The sequence below is a fragment of the Aotus nancymaae genome, unplaced genomic scaffold (genome assembly GCF_030222135.1).
Source record: "Aotus nancymaae isolate 86718 unplaced genomic scaffold, 86718_ANA_hifiasm-v0.15.2.pri h1tg000088l, whole genome shotgun sequence".
Classification (NCBI taxonomy): Eukaryota; Metazoa; Chordata; class Mammalia; order Primates; family Aotidae; genus Aotus; species Aotus nancymaae.
The window spans coordinates 3,519,373-3,543,034 of NW_026988503.1; the positions used below are offsets into that span (position 1 = coordinate 3,519,373).

At 33.3% G+C, this 23,662-nt stretch overlaps 1 long non-coding RNA gene and 1 pseudogene across 1 annotated transcript; both read right to left on the reverse strand.

The window, feature by feature from the left end:
* Positions 1–843: 843 nt before the first annotated feature.
* On the reverse strand, positions 844–2,508 carry LOC105710480 (protein phosphatase inhibitor 2-like; annotated as a pseudogene).
* Positions 2,509–19,335: 16,827 nt separating this feature from the next.
* On the reverse strand, positions 19,336–21,305 carry LOC135271620 (uncharacterized). Its single transcript, XR_010339735.1, has 2 exons — positions 21,226–21,305; positions 19,336–19,644 (listed from the first exon to the last, which is right to left on the reverse strand). It is a non-coding gene; the product is annotated as an uncharacterized LOC135271620 (long non-coding RNA).
* Between the last annotated feature and the right edge of the window lie 2,357 nt (positions 21,306–23,662).

A 23,662-nucleotide genomic window follows, 5' to 3' on the forward strand; every position in this document is an offset into this window, starting at 1 on the left:
GCAAACTACATTCAGATTTTGCTTCCTCCACTCTAAAGAAATATCACATGCTGTTGTCATCTCTGCTCACCTGAATCCAGTGGTCAATTATCATTTCATGTTTAGGTTGACTTAACAGTATCTTTTCACACCCTATTATCATTCTACACCTTTTAGAACATTAACTTCCTTAGACTATAACTACATTCTACTTTGGCTTAAATTTGTTTTGCAAGTTTAACCTGACAATTTGTGGGAAAAAAAGCTAGTTTTGATGAGAAAAGTTTCAGTCCTTTCCTTGTAAATACAAAGAAACTCAACAGGAACTTTAAAGGGGTAGTAGGACAGAAAATGCAACAGTAACTTTTATAATCCTTTTCAATTAAACAGACAAATCAAGTTGAAGACAAGTGTTAAAATTTTATTCAGCCTGAATATTTATTAGCCTCTATATCCTGTTGTTCAATTGTCTTTTGATTAAAAAAAAAAACAACAAACTTTATAAGAGCTATTGCCACATTTAGAGTGATAAAATAAAATAGTTCCCCACCAAAGATAGTTTTTAACCTCTAAAGCATAAAAGGCTGTATAATATCTTATACAAATTAACCAGTGTTTTTATAAAAGTAATGCCATTTTGGATTGATAATATTACACTGTATTTGTGATAAAGTACTAGACACAAGAATATATATGTATATCAATTAGTCATTTTCAGACTTATCAGCTTCTAAGGATATCATTTAATTCTTGGCAATATTTAATAGTTAGTACACATTTTGGTACTTAAGTCATGAATTGTGAAGATCAAGAAGCAGTGTATTACAGTAACAGGTTTTATTATATCTAACAGTTGCAGTGTTTCTATGAACTTCGTGATTTGTTTTGCCGTTGGTCACTTGTTGTAGATCCTTAATTCTTCTGTATTCAAGCTTTCTTCATCTGTAGTCTCTAACATTTCTTCATCTCTATCATCATCATGTAGGTCTTTTGAAATTAATTGTCTATCTAGTTTGATATTGAGTGCTTCATTGTAGTGAAGATTCCTTTTCATTTCAAATTGTCACTTTTAATTTTCTTTTAATTTCAATTTTTATTATAAGTTCTGGGGTACATGTGCAGAATGTGCAGATTTGTTGCATAGGCATACACATGCCATGGTGGTTTGCTGCATCCATCACCCTATCATCTACATTAGGTATTTCTCCTAATACTCTCCCCTCCTTATTCCCCCACCACCCTGCTATTCCTCCCCTAGCCCTCACTCCTTAACAGGCCCTAGTGTATGATGTTCCCCTCCCTGTGTCCATGTGTTTTCATTTTGCAACACCCACTTGTGAGTGAGAACATGCAGTGCTTGGTTTTCTGTTCTTGTGTCAGTTTGCTGAGAATGATGGTTTTCAGTTTCATCCATGTCCCTGCAAAGGACATGAACTCATCCTTTGTTATAGCTGCATAGTATTCCGTGGTGTATATGTGCCACATTTTCTTTATCCAGTCTATCACTAATGGGCATTTGGGTTGGTTCCAAGTCTTTGCTATTGTGAACAGTGCTGCAATAAACATATGTGTGCATGTGTCTTTATAGTAGAATGATTTAAAATCCTTTGGGTATATACCCAATAATGGGATTGCTGGGTCAAATGGTATTTCTAGTTCTAGATCCTTGAGGAATCACCACACTGTCTTCCACAATGGTTGAACTAATTTACACTCCCACCAACAGTGTAAAGCATTCCTATTTCTCCACATCCTCTCCAACATCTGTTGTCTCCTGATTTTTTATTGATCATCATTATACCTGGTGTGAAATGGTATCTCAATGTGGTTTTGATTTGCATTTCTCTAATAACCAGTGATGATAATCTTTTTTTTTCGTATGTTTGTGGGCTGCATAAATGTCTTCTTTTGAGAAGTGTCTGTTCATATCCTTCACCCACTTTTTGATAGGGATTTTTTTTCCTTGTAAATTTGTTTAAGTTCTTTGTAGATCCTCGATATTAGCCCTTTGTCAGATTCGTAGATTGCAAAAATTTTTTCCCATTCTGTTGATTGCCTGATCATTCTGGTGATAGTTTCTTTTGCTGTGCAGAAGCTCTTTAGTTTAATTAGGTCACATCTGTCACTTTCTTTCTCATTCTTCAGGTCATAGGTCACTATCCTCCTCCCTACTGCTCTCTTGTTCCAGACTATTTTGGCTCCAATTCTTCAGCAGCAGCTAATTTCTTAACTAAGATATCTGGTGCCATGGCTTCAGTGCTCTCTGTATCACTACATGCATCTTCATCATCCCCCATCTTTTGATAGTAAGGAGTGCTTAGTTCATGTATTTTCATTAGACCATAGTCTTTGTCTGCTGGATGATATAGACAAAGGATGTTCATTTCATCCCACTTCTGAGATTTTTTTGCTCAGCTTCTCGTTCACATTCCCACTGAGCTGTTCAGCCCATGACACCATAGAGGAAGTCATAGAGGTGTCCTTCAGGATCCCCATGATGGGCCCAGGCAAGGCCGTCCAGGCCGCCATTGCAGGGCGCTCAGGCTCTTGGCTCGGGGCCACTGCTTGGTATGGGGTTCGCGGAGAGGGCACTAGCAAAGACCTGCCAGGCAGCCACGGAGCCCGTTGAGGGCTAAAGCAGCCGCATCTGCTGTCTGGGAAATGGCTACCAGAATGGTCATCAGGAAACTATGACCCCGAAGCCAGAGCCGACGCTGAACTGGCCCCTTAGCTGCTGGCACTTCATCCGCGACTCGCGGAGTGAGGCCCAGAAGAGCTCCAGTGCGGGAGCAACCCAGGGACTCTGAAGCCAAGCAGGCCTGCCTTCTCGGGATATCTTACTTTGGCTTAAATTCTATCACATTGGCAGCTGGTCCTCACTGCCCTTTGCTTATTCTTTCTCATTTTTTGGATCTGAAATCTCTTGTGTGTCTAGGTACTCAGACTTCAAACCTCTTCTTTATTATTTCTGCACTCAGTTACTAAGTTATTTCATGCAGTCCAAAGTCTGGAAAAGTCATCTGTATGTTTGATAACTCTGTTTTATCACTTTATTCCCAGTTCTGCTTTTGTTTTTGGCACATCATAAGTCCTTTTTGAATTCTTTCTGAATATAGAGATGAATGAGACCCAAAATATCGGGTACCTTTATACAAGGAGCCATTGAGATGGTTATCAACAGGACCAGTGTCAGTCTTTGGACTTTGATCATATATTGAGTCCACATCAGGAATTCCTTCTTTCATCATGAATTTATTTTAAAATGCATTATTTTTCTCTTAAAAAATGGTGCCTGTCAGATGATTGATGCCTTTATACTTGACTATCAGTCATTAAACTTTCCATTTACAGTCAAAATAGTACTCAGCACTATTAAATCTCTTTAATTTTGAGAATGGATACAGTAACTTGCAGTGACATGATATCTGGCAATTTGGATGTTATAAGAAATAAAGTTGATAGAAAGAGACAAGTAGATGACATATAATATTCCTTACACAAATTTTAAAAACACAATAAAATTACAGCTTTTATTTTTATTTTGGACTAAGATATGGTGTCAAGTCAAAGAATAGTGTGATCTCGGGAAATTCATTTATAACTTCACATTCCTCTTTTGAAAAATGAAAAAAAAATAGTAACTTTCTCAGTGAGTTGTAAGGAGTAAACATAGTAGTGTATGCAAAATAGTTTAGAATGGTATCTGGCATCAAAGAAGCTCTTTAAAAATTAATAGTAATCATTATGTTATTTTGTAATCAGTTAAATCAAATTGACACCAAGTTAGAATTATATTTATTGAGTACACTTGTGATGTCAAGATACATTAATGTATGTAAGAGATTTAAAACTGAATCGTAGTTTACTTCCTTTCAGTGTTCATTCCTTCTGTAACAAGTGTGTGGTACTTACTTATTTTAATATTTTTTTTATTGTTTTACTTCAACCATAAAATCACCACATGCCTTCAGAATATAGTATTCCAAAGATTCCTTCCTGATTTACAGAACTGGTTATGGTAAGAAAATAATAATAATACATATTAAGCTGATTATTTTATATGTTCTCCAAATCAGTCAGTTTCTAGACTACTTCTGTTGGCCAGTACTATAGCATATTTTTGCAAATGTCAGGACATAGCTATAGCTTCTAAAATCTTAAAAACTCATCTTCAATCTTGACACTGAAACTGTTTGTACATATTCAAACAAATATTTGACTTTTGACCTTCTGTTCATTTTCCTGACATTTTAAAAATTTATCTTTATTGATTCAATTAATTCTCCATGAAATGTTCTTTTTTCATGCCTGCAATATTTTTTGTGTGTTTGACAGAAACGTTTAAGTTAATATAAAATTTAGGTTAAGTACATTAAATTCTAAGAATTCTAGTTCATTATATGGTGACCTTTAGATAATTTCTTATGTTAGAAAATACATTTTGTCAATGAATATTTGCTTAGAGAAGCATTGTATTCTGTTCAAGTGTTGCTTAAATAGAATTTATACGGTAATAGGTCACCTTGAAAAAATATACCAGATAGTGAAGGAACTGAGAAATAGGTTGAGTTAATGAAAAATGCATTGATGATGCTAGAATATTTGTCTGAATTCATAAAACAAATTAGTGGGGGAGGCATAAGTAAGAAGGAGGCTTAACATTCAAAAGGTACTTTTTAAAATTAGTATCAGCAGAGCAAAGAACTGTGGCTTTTCCCAATATCTTAAACTAAGAAAGTAGACTAGTGACACAGGATTTTTTTTCGGTGCAGCTTTGCCAACTGGTGACCTCTGAGGCTAGTGACAGCCCTTCCCAGGACCTCCTTCTGCTCTGGGATTGCCCTTGGATTGCCACAGGAGGCACCCCACCCACTTGGTTCAGCAGACTGCCCTTGGCTTGTGTTCCAGCTTGGACCCAGTGCTCACTGGGGGATCCACACTTAGCTTGCGGCTGGGCCGGGCATGCGGCAACCTGCTTCCACCTTGGGCATGTGCATCTGGATGAGACGAATGCAGTGGCTCCCAAGAAACTCAGAGATGCCAGCAACGCTGAAGCCCCATTATTCCCATCCTCTGCAGCTCAGTAGACATTGTGTTAACAGCTCTTTCAGTCCTGTTGCCCCACTCCAGCCTGTGGCGCCAGGCTGATCCAGCTTAACCGCTGCTTTCTGTTGTGTAGTGCAGCTGCCTGACACCAGCAGAGGACTAGGGTAATGAGTTTCCACATTTCGGTACCCACATTTGGCAGGTCCCATATTCTTGTCTCACTTCCAAGAAGAGTGTAGTTACTCTAACAACTGAAGGGTGAGCAGGGTGGAGGCTTTTGTTGAGCGACAGCACAGTTTTCCTCAGAGAGGGAGCAGCCAAACCAAAGTCGGGTAGCCCGTAAGGTGTGTGAGTCTGGCTGAGTCTGGGGTTTTTGTAGGCTCAGAAGGAAGGAAGTGCATGCTGACTGACCCATGGCCAGGAGGAAGTGGTGCTGAGTTGGTCCATGGGTGGGCGTGGAAAAAGCACCATCCGACTGGCTGAAAGGCATCAGGAAGGTCCCATTCTATGTTGCGGACTCCACTTGCTACTAGAAGCCCAGCCCCGAGGCTTTATGCCATCTTTGACTTGATGATTGGGTCTCACCAGGAACCTCCTTTGCCTAGGAACATACCTGCCTCCCACCACCATCAATAGTATCTTTTATTTTTGTAAGTTCACAAACACTACATCTTAGATTATAACCATTTAGTGCTAGCATTGAATAATTATATACTATGAGAGGAAATATTTTAAGGCAGAATTAGTGACTATAGTTATAAAGTTATAAATTTAGCTATTAATTATCTATTTACTTTTGGATAGCAGGGTATCTTTATAGTCGCTAAAAATTTTACTTTCAGTTTCATACAATAAACTTAAAAAACTGTTTAGTTAAAGTGTGTTTCCATCAACTTAATTCAGTTTCTATGTCTCCTCATGCAAGGAGCAAGAGGTTGGTAGACAGTTTAATTCAAACGAGAGTTCAGAAATTAGAAACTTGGCAAAATTGCCAAATAGCTTCCATTAAAAAATATCAACTCATCAAGCTATGTCAACACTTTTATTCTCCTCATTTATTCTGCAAGGTAATTGAAAATCCATGAGATTTATAAGGTATTGACCATCATGTTTGCATCTTCTATATTTTAATGAATCATTTTTCCCTATTATATGAGTGCTCCCAAAACAAACTCATTATATTCTACATTAAAATATAATATTTTAATTACGGAAAATTTTTATGACTTTATCTTAATATTGTTAAAATATTTATTCCATAACTCTAGGTATAATCATATATATGAATACATTTATTTGTATGTTTTAAAGTCTGTCATTTTCTCAGTTTCTTTTATGAGAAAATGAATTGTTTTCAAACTCAGCTTGAAATCTTCATTAAAAATAAAATGAGTGATGTAGTGAAATTCTTTTTAATGTCACTTATATATATAATTAGAATTAATGAATTAAAACAATATTTTCCATGGTTTCAAAAACAATCCTCCTCCACTATTATTGACACAGTCTGTGAATAAAAGTATCTAATTTACCATGTTCACAAAGAGAAGTGATGGTTACACTTTTTGAAACCATGGTCTTCTAGAAAACAGGGAAATCCCAACATGCTAAAATCAGCAATCTCTATTACGTCACAGGCATAAGCAGAAAAATAAGTCATGATTCCTTAAGTTAATTTCTGAATTAAATAAAAATGTGTGGAATTGGGAGAGTATAAGATAGAGAGACAAAGGAGGATTAGAAAAGTTAACAGAAAATCCTTGAAGAAGTGACAAGGACAGAGACAGGTCAAAGTACTTTTATTTTTGTGTTAGTATTCACTTATAAGTTGTGAAGGGCTTCTAAGCTTACACATTGAATATATCCCTACTTTTCTCATGAAGTCATGAAGCATGGTTTTATTTGACTATAATTGTTTTAGAGAAACAGTGATTTGAGAAATTATCTCTTTTATATAATGATGATATTCTATGGATAATTAATTTTCATATCACTAGATTTTTAGGAAAGCAAATAAAACAATGCTAAGAGCTGTTCTGATTCACATTTTAACATAACAATTTTCAAAGATAGTTTGTAATTTTGCTTTTAGAATATCCAGAAAAGTGGACGTGTTGTGTTTGTATGTGAAATGACTTACAATTATTTTAAAATTTTGGAGAACATGATAAATGAAGAATTAAAGAATCTCATTTTCCTGGTCCTAATGTTCCCATAAAGAGAATGCCTACAGTAAAAGCAATGTTAGCTTTTCACCTCATTTCACTGATGCAATGGTAATTCACAGAAGTGCCTCTATAAGTTGAGAAAGCATATCCAGGTGTATAAATCTGAATGCATTTGAGCATTTGGTTTTGGCTTCAAGCTGCATTTTTCCTTTATATCAGAAAACCTTTGAGACACAAGTGGTTAAATGAAGAATAATTAGAAGCAAGGTAAGATTGAATAAGCATAATCTAAGTACAGAATGATGCCTCAACACTTTCTGTTAATGAATATTTATGTCCTTTTACTGCTTGTACAAACACATATTTCTGTGCATATTTAGTTAGCTTTAATACTTTAAATAAATTTTTAAAGGTTTAAACTTAATACCTAACTTTTTCTTAAAATATATCTTTATTCAAATTATTCATTCCATTGTACACATCATAACCTCTTACTTTAGATTCCGGGTGGTTCCATAATGTTTGGCTAAGAATTTGTTTCTCTAAATGCTGAATAGTTCATACATTTAATGAGAAATATAGAATCTTGTATTTCTCTGAACTTGCAAATTCACTTATACTTTATGTAAGAGTGTACCATCAATTTATTTATTTTTAAAAGAAACTGAAGAGAATGGTTATGATAGTACTGTTTGAATTTACATTTTGTTTTTAGAGTATAAAGTGAAGTAATGATTCTCGTATCTTCATAATATATATTATAAACTTCAAAGCTCTCTAATATATGAAATAAATTTTTCACCTTCCTTCTCTGCTTTGTTACCCTATTATTCTTCTTGCTTTGTGACATTTTGCTCTGCCATTTTATTTACCAAAATAAAAATATTTTTAAACATATTTTATATTAATGTACTGTGAAATATATCATATATTGTAAGTAGCCTCTGCAAATTAATGCTTTTATTTAGTTTATTAAAAAATGATTAGATTTTCTAGATATTTGCCTGTTTACTTTTCTTTAAAGTGTTTGCATTAATCACTGTGATTACTCTTTTTTTTCTAAATTACTTTTTGTTCTTCCTCCTATAATGCTGTCATTCCCCTTTCCTTCAGCCAACTAGAATACTTAATTTATTTTTTTCCCAAATGAACAATTATTGACTTTATAATTATGAAAAAGTTTCATCTACATCCCCTAATATTTTATATCATAGAAAGGTTTCTTTATACAAAACTTATTTGGTTGTTTGTATTTTTATTTTTTGTGGAACTTTCAAGCAAATCCTAAGGAACTAGAAAAGCCAACGCAATCTTGAAAAAGAGCAGAGATGGAGATTATGCACTACCATATATCAAGGCTTCCTATTATACTGCAATAATTAAGACAGTGTAGTATTAAACAAAAGTAGAATATACACTAATGGAACAAAAGCAAGTAGAGAAAGAGACCTGCCTCTACAGGCTCATGATCCCTCTCTCTCTCTCTCTTGCTCTCTTTGTCCATCTGTCTCTCTCTCTCTCTCCCTCTTTCTTTCTCTACAAATATATATATATAAAGAAGTATAGCTTATGTTTTTAATAAGTAATGCTGAAGAAATTTGATATTAATATTGTGTTTAAAAACACCTTGAAGTTTCACCTCATACTATAACAAAAGTCACTATTTCCTAATAATTTAAGAGAATTCAGTAATTCTCTTCGTGTGTGTGTGTGTGTGTGTGTGTGTGTGTATGCACATGCACAGGGGCCAAGACTTGACTGAGTACTGCAGAAAAGAGTATAAGCAAGTTGCCTGATAACTAAACATATTCCAACTTGCTCATTCATCTTTGGAGTCTTTCAAATTAAACAATACGATAGCAATCCTCACCTATCATAATGTTTGCATCAACTGTGCTAAGTAAACATTATTTCTTTCATGTATTTAGTAATTTTTGTAGAACACGTAGCACCATATTGCTTTTTCTCATTAGAGAATCACAGTGCCTGTTTCCTGAAGTAGCCCAATCTTCTACATAAGATTTAATCTCAGTTCACAGCTGACTGAAATTCAAGGGCAATATATAGTTTTAAAGTATCCCCAGGTGAAAGAAATATTGTATTCCCTTTTTTTCCTGAGCAAAATAAATCTGTCCTGCTCTGCTCACTCCCTCCAGAGTTAACCTTTTTATTGTTTATTATGATTGCCCCTTGAAAGCATTTGAGCGTCATGAAGTTTATACACTTCAGGGAAATGCAAAGAACTTCTTCCTGTTGTTGTCATGGCTGACATGCACCTTTCCTGGGCCAACACGTCACCTTTCCTGGCCCCACATGGTCCCTTCAAAGTTCAATAGTAATTCCTCTAGAAGGATCTTTTCTCCCACAAGCCACATTCAGCTAAGTAGGCCTTTGCTTAGAATCTCAAGGCAGAAGTGCTACATGTTCATTTTCAGCCTCTGCAAAAATGTATATATGCAATTTATTTGGATTTATTCATGCAAACAGCATTCCAGTTCCTAATGGTCTCAGTTGAGGATTTCCAGCACTATTTCTAATGCCATATTACACCTGTCTCCCACATCAAAGCGCCAGAATTTCAATTTGCCTCACCCCGAGATAATCCACTTTAATCTATGTCACTCCCTATTGCCCCTAGAAGCCATATTAGACAAAATTAACACTTCACTCATTCTGGGACAAAGATAGCATAAAATCATACTGTGATTGCCTGCACATGATGTTCATAAAATAGAAAATAGAATTATTATTTCTTTTTTTTTTTTTTGGTAATGTATCCTCTATTACTAAAATTGTGAATTTGCGCGGAGGAATCCATTCACTGGGGAAGGGAATCAACAAAGCTCTATTTATCTTAATAATTCCTGTGTTTCATAAATAAGAATAAAGTAAATTCCACCAGAATAATACAGGAATCTTTACACATGATAATAGTTTCCTTACCTAACATGCATTTACAGGTATTTATTTCTTAACATCTCTTTTTTCAGCCAAAATAATTTTAACACTGAAATCTGTGATCCTGTATACTTATTGAGAGCAATTAGAAAAAAGAAGAAAAAGGAAGTTGGTAGTAAAATGAGAAGTAAAGGAAAAGGTAGATAGATGTATACATTTTTACAACAATACTTGGAATAGGTAAATGATACAGATGAATAATAAACTCAAAGCTACAAGCCAATGTTTATTAAAAAAGAAGCCAAAATAAAATAAGATTATGCCAGACATTTTTTTTTTCTTTTGCTGTGATGGAATCAAAGGTAGAAAGGCAGAATTAAATATATATTTAAAAGAAAAAGAGTGTGCTTACTCGACTAAATAAAAGTTATCTTGATGACAATCAGGTTAAAAATTTTAAGTAATTCAAATTCTAGATGAAAATCAGATAACTATGCTAGAAAATACAACTTTGGATGAATAATTTCTGAAAAATAGAAAAACGTGTTAAATTTCATAAATGTACCATCTGAATAATCTAGAAAGAATAAATTCTGACAAAATTTTTAGAAAATAAGAATTGGCAAGTGAAAATTAATTGCCTATGGACCTTTATAAGTAATTTAAATGTCTATAATTGTTTGACTTGATGTCCATGTTATCAAACATTTCAATGATCAAGAATTAACAATTAGAACACTGAGCTATAAAAACTGGTAAAATTGTCACAGAGCTTAGAGAGGTACATGTAAATGGGTGACAAATAAATGTGTGTTTTGAATAAATGAAATATGAAAATAGATTTCTGGAATATTAAAGTTTAAATTTATATATATAATTTAGAAATGATGTAAGTAGAGATGATAATTTAAATATTAGATTGGCCAGCGCTTTCTGGGAAGAAGCATTAAAAAATAACACTGATAGTGTCCAAAGATGCCCTTTGAGAATATTCAACAGAAAGTGTTCAATTGAATAATTCTCTTCATTAAATTGCTATGGTATATCAAATATGCATAATTCAAATCTCCTTCAGGAGCAGAGGAACAGCTTAGGTTTTCCTTCTACTACAGCACCACACAGAGTAACAATCACGTGATAGTTATAAATGCTAGTGGGTTGATTACTAAGCAACTTACAAGCTTTTTTTGCCTTTAATAATGTTATATACTTACCAGGTTGTATCAGTGATGAAATGTTCAAGGCCTGAAATTTCTACTATTAGTGTCATTCTTTGTGATAAGATCTTATTTAATCAGAAGGACCATGTCCAAAAGAAAACTTGTTTCCTGAGAAAGGGAGCATATCAGCCTATTATGATACATTCATGGATAATCATGAACTCTAAGGTATTCCTATTTTGATGCCACACATATTGCAATTACATTTGCACTGATATATTTTCAGCCTGAAATAATACATTAAGCTTTTGACAAATGCCCTAAGAAATGATAATGTTGGTTCCGAAAAAGATTTCTACCATCAAAGGTACTAAAGGAGTTTAAAACTAGAAGCACATCCTACTATTAAAACCAGGAAAATTGTGGACTGTAAGAGATAGACAGCTACTTTTTAAATTGTATTTTTTAGGAAAAATAATAGGTTTTGCTCATTAATAGATTCCTTTCACTGAATATAAACATAAGCTGAGATCTTGATATAATTAAAGAGTATATTCTTTTTGATTCTCCTTTCTTAATGCTAATCTAATTAAAGCTGTTTATCAGGCACCCCATAATTTATCAAACAATTATTTTCAGAAATTATAATTAAGTTTTCAGCAACTGCTCAACACTGATGAACTCCTGAAACACTTTCTTGCTTTGGTTCATCAAAACAGACAATACATTTTAGTCATTTGTCAAACACGCTGATGATGCACACATATTAAATATCTAGTTTTTATATATTCTTTGATTGTGGAATTGTTGGAAAAGTCCTAAATGTTCATTTGCCTCCTCTTATTAAAAATGTGTGTCAGTCACTTCTCTTTTGATTTCTAAACAGTGAATTTAAACATTTCATTACTATTAATGTCAAGAATAACCCTTGCTTTTTGATTTAGATATATTGACTTTTTTCCTCATTTGTCTGCTGCATTAATTTGATAATAATTTTAAATGGTCGTAAGTTATCCTGCAAATTTAAGACTATACATACATACATACACACACACACACACACAAATACAAAATAAATAGAAGTAGAAAATAGTTGCTGAACAGCCAAACTTTGATGTATGCAAGCTACTGCGTTGTTTTTGTAGGGTTTCAAAACTTAAGCAGAGATATTCTTTTCCCAGTTCTTCTGATTTCTTTTTACTCAAATATTAAAAATTCCATTAATCTTCTGTATGTTTGACATCATTTAATATCAGTGAGTACTTATCCCAAAATAAAGCTCTAATTCCATTTCTTCTTATGACTTAGGTACACATCGTTTATTGTGGCTCTTGCCTGAAATAATGAGATAGAAGTTGATCTCTCTTCTTTCTCTCTCTCTCTCTCTCCATTTTTTCTCCTCCCCTCACACACACACAGAGACACGTGCGCATACACACACATACACATACACATGCACACGCACTCACTCTCATAGAATAAATATTTACTGAGTGCTCACTCAGTCCCCAGCATTTTCTCAACCATTATATGGTCTTGATACAGCAATACTCAAGACCAAGTTCTTAACCTTTTAGCCTATTGGGAATTGCATGCTGGCATCTGAGTCTACTTGTAAAAGTTGTTTTTTTTTTTTTTGACTACCATGTAAAGTATGTTCATTCATGGCTTGTGGGTAATATATTGGAGTATTATATAGTTAAATTGAATATAACATTTAGTTAAAATTTAAAAACATGGACAGTCTTTATATAATTAAACCTACTAGGTTTCTAGCAGTGCCAGTAAAATAAAACAATAAATCATACTTTGAATGATGTTTAATCCACAAAATTCTATGTTTACTTTTTAAAATATCATTCATGTGATTTAAAAAGAAAGGTACTAACAATGCTACTGCATGGTTAGTGCATAATTCTCAATAAAATAGAGAATAAAATGGCCAACTGCAAATTTAGAAAGTAAGCTTATAAGACATTGATTAAGCAAAAAATTTTATATTAACTTGCATTATTTTCTGTTAAAAATTACTGTTTAAGCAAGAGGTATACATAAATGTGATAAAATATTTTAACAATGAATATTGTTTCACTTTTCATGTGTTTATATGTAGCTATTAGTTTTTTGGTTCAGCCTATGATAAAATTGTGGGAAAGAAAGAATAACTTTTACAAGACTAGATAGAATACACTTCACAAGACTATTATCACTTTAAGTTTTAAGATAAGGAAACAGATTCAGAAAATACACATGAATATGGAAGAAAAGTTAATAAATTTTAATTTATTAATTATTATTATTAATTATTGCAGGTCTCAGGATTCCATGATTAAATCCCAGGACTGTCATCACCTTCCAATAGCTCTTAATTTTTCCAACCTAATTTTAGTATATTATGGACTCTAGAGAAAATATGATATTGCCTCAAATAAACCTCTACTACTTAGTGTCTATGGTTTCTCCAGTGCTAAATAAAACCATAACTCAGTTTCCTTATCTCTAAGATTTGGATAATAATGGTGATCTATTTCATAGATATTAGGGAAATTATTTGAAATAGTATACAATTTCAAATTGTATACAATGTCTGTTACAATATCCGTTATGTAGACTGATATTTAGCACAGGTTCTATTGATTGTAATGTCACTTTTCTTTTAAATCTTCTCTATCTGGGATATGTATGTATGCAGTGTGTATGTTCCTTTTGATAGAATTAACAATAATCAGCCCTTACCTTTTGGCAACCATGAAGCACACACAAAAAAGAATCCCCATTTGTACTTTCCTCACTTTTATACTTTTGTAATATTAAAAATTGGTGACATAGAGCATGCAATCAAAATCTGCAGAACAATTATATAATTCTAATATCATGCATATCACTTCCATTGTTAGTGGAGCTAACAATGACATTTCAGTTCAGCTGAAAGTGTCTCCATAGACTTTTCCATGTATTGCAGAAGCAATACCTTGTTGTTATCATCAAATATTCCTGAAATTCATTGCAATGGTAGCATAACTCTAGGTTAGCACAGAAACACATCACATTTCTTCTTTGCTATTCATATTTTCTTTAGTGAAGTAAAATTTCTTCATTCTTGTTTCAGCTTTTAATTTCATTTTCTTTCTTAAGTGTTATTTATTCACATATATTAACCATTCCTTATCTGAAATGCTTAGGACCAGAAGTATATAAGATTTTCAATTGTTTGAGATTTTGAAATATTTGCATACATATAATGAGACATTTTGAGGTTAAGACACAAATCTACGCATAAAATTTATTTTTCATATACAATTTTCCAAGATAGTCTGAAGCTATTTTTACATATTTAAAAAATTTTTTTCATAAAATAAATTTCTTATACAGTGAACCATCAGAAACTGAAAGTGTTACTATCTCAGCCACCCACGTGAAAAATCTGAGTGTTTTCTTTGGTATCACCATCATTCTTGACTCTGAATTTATAACTACTGATAAACATTTTTTTATATTTCTTCACACATAAGTACTTAACCATAATAAATATGACATAATATTGACACAGTGAAAAAATAATATGTTTAAGGTAACTAAGCAGCACAGTAGCTTCACCAGAATACTTTTAAGAGCTGTTAAACAGCAGCAACAATAAACAACAGTAGCCCTTCAGTCTGCACCTAAGATGCTGTGTTTTGATTAAAAGGTTACTGTACACAGTATTTTATCTTTTCTTTTTTAGGTGAGAAAAAACACTAGTAACAGTTGCCAGCCAGGAAGCGGATCCGCTTGGGATGAGGAGCAGACATTCAGCTGAATGGTTTTTTTAAATGCGTCCTCCAGAAATCATTAACAACACTCTTTGTCTTAGAAGTCGCTTTCTGATTTTATGAACTGACATTATTTCTGTTTCTGTTATGAATACATGCTGCTTTAGTCCTTCAATAAGCCCATCTACGTTTTTAGCATGTTGTTATGGGCCCTCTTTCTGCAGTGTAAATCATCTTCATGATCACTATTTTCATGATCACATTGATTCAGAACCATTTTGGCTATTTGATCATCAGTCAATGAATGAAAAACTGCATTCTCATTATCACTGTAGGCAGCAAATCACACTGCCATGAATGCACCTATGCAACAACTTTGCATGTTTTTCACATGTACCCCAAAACCTAAAATGCAATTAAAAAAAAAAACAAAAAAAACTTCCTCAAATTCCACTTCTTCCAGCTTACTGAGGGACTCTGAAGGCATATTTTGCATATATAAAAAGATCAGACATCATTATTTTTTCACTTCATATGTGGAATCCTTCAAAGTCACCACCTTTTTTATTCTCATCACAAAACGTGGTTACAGACCAGAGGCTGTTCCAGGCATGCACAACTGTGTCTTTAGTCACTTTGTTCTAAGCATTGGTAACAGCATCTGTGGCATCTTTCATGCTAAACTCCTTTTGAAAACCTACCTTGGTGATATGACAGAATTAATGAAGTCAAATTTGGGGGAAAACACGTGCATAAGCACGATTTTTGATGAGAATTTCAGCTGGACAATGAGCAGAACAGTTGTCAGGAATAACAAAATCTTGCAATCATCATCCAGACCAGAGACACTGCAGTAAGCTTGAGCTGCTGGTACAAAATGTTTGTGAAACCAGCCAAAGAAGTTGCCTTGATGATTCATGCTTTTTTTGTTAGTATAAAATGGAGTAAGAAATTTTCTCCTTGAAAAGAGTGAGGATGCAAGCTCTTTCCTATCACTGGAAGTTTACACTTAGGATTGCCTGTTATTATTATGTCCCAGCACACTTATTCTGTCCTTGGCATACTTAATTCCTATAGGGGTTGTCTTATCAGCTCTAGTCGATGTCTTTCTAGAGCAATAACACCCAAACAGTAATGAATGTTTGATCAGCATTATAGACTTGTTCTGGTATCAGATTTTCGTCAGTGATAACCTTGGTACACTCATAAATAAATTTATCTGCTGCCTTATGATCAGCACACACTTTATCACCACAAATCTTCAAAAGTTAAATGCCATGACTTTTCTTAATTTTTTGCAACCAGTCTGTTTACTATTCATGCTCTCTTCAATTTTCTAGTTCATTGTAATGGATCTTTGCTACTGTCATGATCCACACACAATTAAGGGTCATGCATCCACTGTGATGCTATTATATACACTTTGGTTATACAATTTACATATTTATTATTATATTTATGCAGTGTTTTTGTATTTTTCATTATCTTCTCATCCCTTTCAGCACAGATCTTCAACAGTTTATCCTTACGTTTCTTCAGGGTTGTATGTGTTTTTTCGGGGATGCTAACATATCCACTTTGATTATACAACTTACATATTTATTTTTACAAACTTACATATTTATTTTTAGCTTTATGCAGTGTTTTTGTGTTTTTCAATGTCTTCTACTCATCACTTTCAGCACAGATTTTCAATGGTCTCTTCTTGTGTTTCTCCATGGGTATATATGGAATTTATTCCACCACCAAATTCTTCTGTAAGATGTTTCACACGTGCACTGCTTTCCAGTTTCTCTAACAACTTGACTTTCTGTTATATAGATAAACATAAATGCTTTTACTTTTTCTTATTATCATTACCCATAGAGGTATTTGCAGACCTCTGACATTTTCGATAATATCTTTACACCAAAGAGCAGAGAATAAGCAAGAAGAAGCACAGTAAGTAATGCAGTAGATCTTGGCCCCATGTAGGGCACTGGTGGGAACACACATCCAGCCTGTTCATATGCCATTTTATTACTTTTTGTAGGAAGGCATGGAAAAGATATATCATAGCTGAAGTGGGCTAAGATGGTCATTTTTCCTTGGAGATGCTGAACAAACTGTGGGTTGTGCCTTTTGACAGCAACCCATCACATGAAATTAGGTGTGGAATTCTCTACTTTTGGCATCAAATCAGCACTTAAAAAATTTCAGATTTTGAAGCATTTTCCATTTCAGATTTTCAGATTCATGATGCTCAACTTACAATGGTTCTGATATATTTCTTCACTTAATTTTTGTCAATAGATTCTAGTGTTTCACTTATTTTAATAAAATGCTTAATGTATGTTTGATTTATAATGAAGAAAAGCAATGTGTAAAAAAGTAGAAACATAAAAATAGGTATTTATTATCATCCTTTATCTACCACCAAACTCTCATCTCTACCACTTAATCTTTGGGCAAATTTCATATTTTAGGTATCTCTTGAAACACATAATCATGAGTTTCAAGTTATAGATGCTTTTTCAAAGAATGAAGGCTATGAAAACTTTTGTCTCTTTGGTAATAAAACATTTTAAGGCAATTTTACGAATATATGAGTAAATATTTCCTGTTAACGTCTTCTGTGGTGATAATGTAAAAGAAAAATCCCATGTTGTAACATTAAGAATTTGAAAACTACTTCATTTGGAGTAGAGACAACTGTACGAATTACTTCGTGTCAGTGCACCTCAGTAGTTTACTCTATATGAAGAAAATACTACTTTCTTTACAGTGTTTCTCTAAGAATTTAATTGCACATTACTTTGGAAAGCACTCTAAAAGTTTTTAAGTTTGACTATGTCAAAGATACAAAAAATAGCGTAATATAACAGACATCCATGTATTTATTTCCATATTCAACAATTTAATCAAACTTGCTTTATATTATTTCTAAGTATTAAAGAGAGACTCAAAATTTTTCTCTCCTGAATGATTTCTATTTTATTTTCCCTCTAGTCTCACTGTGCATCTTTCTTATTCATATTTCACATAATCATTAAATGTGTTCTCTTGAACAATATTCAGAAATGTTTTATAATTTTTCTTAATTTATACATTTCATCATATTATACTTATTCCAAACATAGTGATTTCTTACTCAACATTATACTTTTAAGATTTATTCACATTGATGCATTTGGGTCCTGCTTAATCAAGTGCTGTTTAATATTGTATGAAATAAATGTTGAATAAATTAAGGATACATTCAGTTTTACTTAATGGAAATTCCCAAAAATCTTCCATTTAAATTTAGGGGTTATTTTCTCAAATAATAAAAATTTGGACATAGGGTCAGTCACTAGACAATGTTATGGTGTAATTTATTCAAATATTTTTGTATTGGCCAATATTTGGGTTTCTTCAAGTTTTTACTATTATTTGGAATACTGGAATAAATCTCTTTGGGCATATGTGTAGTGAGAGTGTCTTTTTATGTGCATATATGCATTTTGGCATCTCAGTATCTTAATCACATTTATATGATTGAGAAACCTTTTATGTCGTGATTGTTGTTGCAATACAGAGCTTGCCGCCTACTATAAAAGTTGAAGATAACAGACAATCATTATCTCAGTCTTTGTTGCAGCTACAGTGTGCCCAATGACCTAAGCTCTACCAATCTGATAACCTCCTCCCCAGAATTTTAATTACAATCTAATGATACAATGAAGCACTGGAAAATTCTCACTGGTAGCAACAGCAGTAGGAGCAAGATCAAGTTATTGGAACAACAATGATACCCATGTAAGTTATAGAAACTTATCTTTAATGGTGGTGAGTGTGGCTCCTCACTGAATCAGTTCTGTGTTCCAGATTTTGGACATATCCCTGACTGTATAGAAACTAATAGTCTTTTGATGAATATTTTATGTTTGTTTACATTAAGCTTAAGCAAGGCAATTTTGGTTACCTTGTTGTACTTTGTTTTTAACTTTCATTTGCATTATGTGACAGCTGAGGAAGGCACGCTTTTTCCAGGTGTATTAGAAAGTAATATTTTCTCTTTTATGACACTTTGGTTTCAATATTTTGCCCAATATTCTACTGAATTATTTCTTTTTTTTCTGATTTATTTGTTCATATTATATGTGTATTCTAGATGCCAAACATTTAAAAGTGTTATAAATACTTACAAACAGTTATAAAATCTGACCACACCTTCTCTTAATTTTTGATTCATCTTTTGATACATAGTTAGCATGTTCAGAAATATGGAAGAAACTCTAGAGATTTTATATGGTGATTAAAATAACTTGGACTTTGAGTTTATACCATAATGAGCAGAAACCACACAGTTGATTTAGATGGGAAAAATGTAATACAAAAGACTGGTAAACTTTGATGAAAGAGTAACTATAAAATACAAGAAAACTCTATATGGTATCCTAGAGCTGAGAGAGGGTATTCAATGACGAAAATATTTGGAAGGAGCTTTTCCTCCACAAGACTCAAGTAGTTGGAAAAGGTGCAGTTGCAACCCACTGAATAGCACAGTGTTTCATTGGTTTGCTCACGTCAGAGCTATTCGGCAATTGCTAGACAACAACAATGGTAGAAAGCAACTTTCCATGGCATAGGTGCCACACAGTGGAATCTCTTTCAGTGGATCTAGGTAAAAGTGTGTAGAAGGAATGAGCTAATGACAAATTGTTAGGTGCAAGCAGGTCACAGTCATAACGTAGCAAGATCCCAGGTACACAGATGGGCAGAAAGAATCAAAAACCTGTGGAGGTAGGAAGCCTGGAAATTGTGGTGTCCATGCTGAAAAGGTTGCAGGAAGCCAGCCCCAGCTGTAAGATTGCTAAGGGACCTCAGATTCTGAGTTATAGCACCACTAGATGTTCTCTCACTCACACCACCCACTCGCTGTAAAGAGCCAGGCACCATAGGAGAGCCCTTTCCTCTACAACATCTCTGCAGTGCCCTCTACAGAGAAGGCTTAAATATTGTGCTCACTATGAAGAAGTAAATACAGGAGGAATTCCACACATTATGGCAGAGTATTGATTGAAGGGTAAATTTGAAGCTGAGAGGCAATACATTATTTATTGACAAATATGTGGCATGCTGGCCAGCATAGTAAATACTAAAATGTCTTAGTAAAAATAAAAAATCAAATTATCTTCCCCATAGAAATTATACTTTTGTAGGAGATATATGACAATATCCAAATAAATGATTAATAAAACAGTAAAGTTATGTAAAACAAAAATAGGGTGCTGTAAAATTAATGACATTTATTGAGGTTCAAAAGTCGTCTCCTGAATGACAATCATATGTTTGGGGAATTTATACTTAAGATGTATACTGAATATGTATATTTGAGGTATATTAATATTCCTATAAAGCTTGCATAGGAAACTGTGATAAATGTTTAGAGTTGGCAGTTATTGGCATGGCAGATAATAAGCAAAATGTGGTAATAAATGAGATTGACAAAAGAGAGAGTAGAGAAAGATAGCCACATGAAGGAATCTTTCGATAAACACACATGAAGAGTTTTAAACTGCTTGCAGGTCAATTAAGATGCCAATTAATATGTATTAAAAAGACAATATGTGAGTCATTGATGATATCCATTAATATGGCTTGTGGGAGGCAGAATTCAGATCACAGAGAGTTAAACAAGTAATAATCTGGCAGAACTAAAAGTAGAAATTATAACATGGTTAAGTCATTGATTTTAATTTCCAACTCATGTGAAATTAAAAGCTAGATTTTGTATAAAATTTAGATTATGGCCATGTCTTTTTGAAAAATTGGAAACTTTATCAATCTTTGCCTATATTTGCTTGAAACAATATTCAACTGGGTTGCCACCCCTCCTTGAGATTATAGGGTCCATGCTCTCTCTATTTCATCACTGTCAGTATTGAACCGCATCACTTTAAATAGTTCCACTTGGCCTTTCTAGCATTTGCACTCATAGACTCTGCAACATGGAACTCTTTAAAGAAGATAATGTGGAATAAAAAAATGTGGTGTCTGATAGTAAAAGAGGCTTATGGTTTATTTTTCTTCCCTTTTTCCTTTTGCTCTCCCTTCTTAAAAGAAAGTCAATAACTGATTGCCAAAACCAAGGTGTATCTTGGCTAATAGAAATAAACCCATACACAGGGAGAAGTTGTAGATAGCAATGAGAAAGTTGTACTCGACTTCTGCCTATTTAATTACTGGAATAACACTTACCAAACTACTTAAACTTTAATATTTAATGTGTTCATTTACAAAATGAGAATTAATACCCACTTCCTAAAGTTATCCTGCAGAATAAATGAAATCATGTTTCCAAAGCTTATAAATAGTTCATGACCAAGTAACTATTTAAAGACACGTAAAGGAGACACATTATTAATATAGTAATCAAATTACCACAGTGGCTGAAAAAGAAATAAACTCAAGGCACTAAGTTAGTAATTACGCAATCCCAGGCTGTTTCATTAGGCTGATGATGGTAACGCATGAGGAAAGGAAAGGGACATGGAGACAATAAATCAAATACAGTCATGTGCTGCTAAACAAGAGGGATATGTTCTTAAAATTTGAAAAATGTATAAGGCAATGATGTTTGTGATACAGATATCACAGTGTACTTACACAAACCTATATAGTGTAGCCTACAACACACCTAAGTTGTAAGGTATAGCCTATTACTCCCAGACTACAAACCTACACATCATGTTACTCTATCGGTTAATATAGGCAATTGTAACACATTAATAAATATTTGTTTATCTAAACATATTGAAATCTAGAAAAGATACAGTAAAATACAGTAAAAACAATAATTAAAAAAAAACAGTACCTATATAGACCACTTACCACAAATTGAGCTTATAGGGCTGAAAATTGTTCTGGCTGGATCAGTGAATGATTAGCAAGTGAATATAAGGACCTGGGACATTTGAAATCTTAAACATTAGGCATTAGGGTAAATTTATAAAATAAATTTTATTTCTTCAATGAAACATTATATTTAGCTTACTGAAAATTTTTAACTTTATAAAATTTTTTTTATCTTTTTTATTCTTTTGTATTACAACATTGTTTAATTTCTCTGTGTTATAATTTTGAGGGTTCTTTTGGGAGTTGATTTCTAGTTTTATCCCACTGTGGTCTAGGAAGATACTTGATATCATTTTGATTTTTAAAATGTATTGAGATTTGTTTTATGACCTATCATATGGTCTATCTTGGAGTATGTTCCATGTACTGATGAGAAGAATGCATATTCTGCAGTTCTTCAGAGTTTTCTGTAAATATCTGTCAGGTCCATTTGTTGCAGACTGTAGTTTAAGTCTATTGTTTATTTGTTGACTTTGTGTCTTGACAGTCTGTCTAGTGCTATCAGTGGAGTGTTGAGGGTCCCCACTATTATTATGTTTCTACCTCATTTCTTAGGTGTAGTAGTAATTGTTTTATGAATCTGAAAGTGCCAATGTTAGGTGCATATAAATTTAGGATTGTAATATCTTCTTATTGGACTGATCCTTTTATCATCATATAATGACTTTGTTTATCTTTTTTTACTTTTGTTGTTTTAATGTCTGTTTTATCTAATAAAAGAATAGCTACTCCAGATTGCTTTTGGTTTCCATTTGCATGGAATATCTTTTTCCACTCCTTTATTTTGAGTTCATATGAATCCTTCTATGTTAGGTGAGTCTCTTAAAGACAGCAGATATCTGGCTTGTGATGTTTCATCCATTCTGTTAGTCTGTGTGTCTTAAGTGGAGCATTCAGGCCATTTATGTTCAGCATTCATATTGAGATATGAGGTACCATTCCAGTCAACAAGTTGATTTTTACCTGAATACTTTGTTTTCTGCATTACGTTTTATAGGCCATGTGAGTTTTATGTTTTTAAGAGGCTTTATTTTGGTGCATATCAAGCTTTGTTTGCAGGTTTGGAACTCCTTTTAGCATTTCTTATAGGGCTGATTTGGTAGTGGCAAATTCCCTCAGCATTTGTTCTACTGAAAATGACTTTATTTCTTTTTCATTTATAAAACTTAGTTTTGCTGGATCCAAAATTCTTGGGTGACAGTTATTCTTTTTAAGGAGGCTAAAGATAGGAGCTCAATCCCTCATGGCTCATAAGGTTTTTGCTTAGAAGTCTGCTGTTAGTTTGATAGGTTTATCTTTACAGGTTACCTGATGTTTTATCTCACTGATCTTAGAATTTTTCTACAGAATTGGGGAACATTTTTACAAATTATCCATCTGACAAAGGGCTAATATCTAGAATCTACAAGGAACTTAAACAAATTTACAAGAAAAAAAACTGTATCCTAAAGTGGTTAAAGGATATGAACAGACAATTCTCAAAAGAAGACATTTATGCAGCCAACAAACACATGAAAAAAGCTTATCATCACTGAGAAATGCATCATTAGAGAAATGCAAATTATCATTAGAGAAATATAAATCAAATCCACAATGAGACTACCATCTCATGCCAGTTAGAATGGCAAACATTAAAAAATCAGGAGACAACAGATGCTGGAGAGGATGTGAAGAAATAGGAATGCCTTTACACTGTTACTCAGAGTGTAAATTAGTTCAAACATTGTGGAAGACAGTGTGGCCATCCCTCAAGGATCTAGAACTAGAAATGCCATTTGAC